This window comes from Nestor notabilis, unplaced genomic scaffold, assembly GCF_000696875.1.
Source record: "Nestor notabilis isolate BGI_N333 unplaced genomic scaffold, ASM69687v1 scaffold22686, whole genome shotgun sequence".
Lineage (NCBI taxonomy): Eukaryota > Metazoa > Chordata > Aves > Psittaciformes > Psittacidae > Nestor > Nestor notabilis.
This window is the reverse complement of record NW_009933628.1, coordinates 7,570-8,394: the sequence shown is the minus strand read 5'-3', so window position 1 is coordinate 8,394 and position 825 is coordinate 7,570. Positions and strand designations below refer to the sequence as shown.

General features: G+C 41.2%; 1 protein-coding gene across 1 annotated transcript in view; it reads right to left on the bottom strand.

Annotated features, from left to right (window-relative positions):
- The window catches only part of FANCL (Fanconi anemia, complementation group L), a gene marked incomplete at its 5' end in the record, with an annotated part of 7,643 nt that overhangs the window by 3,172 nt on the left and 3,646 nt on the right, over window positions 1-825 (bottom strand). The window lies entirely within an intron of this gene.

Sequence of the window (825 nt, the reverse complement as noted above, 5' to 3'; positions counted from 1 at the left end):
TGGAAGGTGTCCCTGCCCGGGGCAGGGGTTGGAGCTGGAGGAGCTTTAAGGTCCCTTCCAACACAAACCACTCTGTGATGCTATGATTGGTTTGATTCAGACTCATTTTCATCACGATAGATAATAAAAAAGTTGATAGGTGTCCCAATTAACTGTAGAAAATATCGATCTATATATAAAATATTTACATTTCATTGAGCTGTAATTAAAAATAGCAATAAAAACCCCCAAACCTGCCAGTCTTGAATTTCTTTTAAACTGGTCTTAACCTGAACACTTCAACTTATTTCTGACTAATCAAACTCAAGTTGATGACATAATCCTGTTGAAACCTTAGTAAAGATGTAACTGTTATTAATTCCTCATTGTCTTTCACAGTCAAAAGAGAAGCCTAAAGACAACATTAAGCAGTAAAAGTCAGTCCCCTCTGCAGCATGCTCCTGGATGAAGCAATCAATAGCATGTTTCTGAAATAGCAAATGTTCTTCTTGTACAAGGTGCCCCCTCACCCTCGGAAGGTCTGTTACTCCTAAGGGGCAAAGAGCTCAAAAATGGTCCAGATCCAGGTTAAAAACCTCACGGCAAATTCTCCTCTAAATAAAACTAGGTGAAGGCTAATGGGTTTTTATAATTAAGAGGTACATGAGGCTTTCCCTCCCTGAAGACACTGGAATGAATGAAATCCAAGCTCAGTCCTAACCAAGGACTGTGTGTGACTGATGACAAAGGGCTCCCAGTCCATAGTGCCCTCTCCTCCCTTTTCCTTGGTCTGTGTCCAAGTACAATGGAATCAAGACAAAGCCATGCACAGGAAAGCAGTGCCCG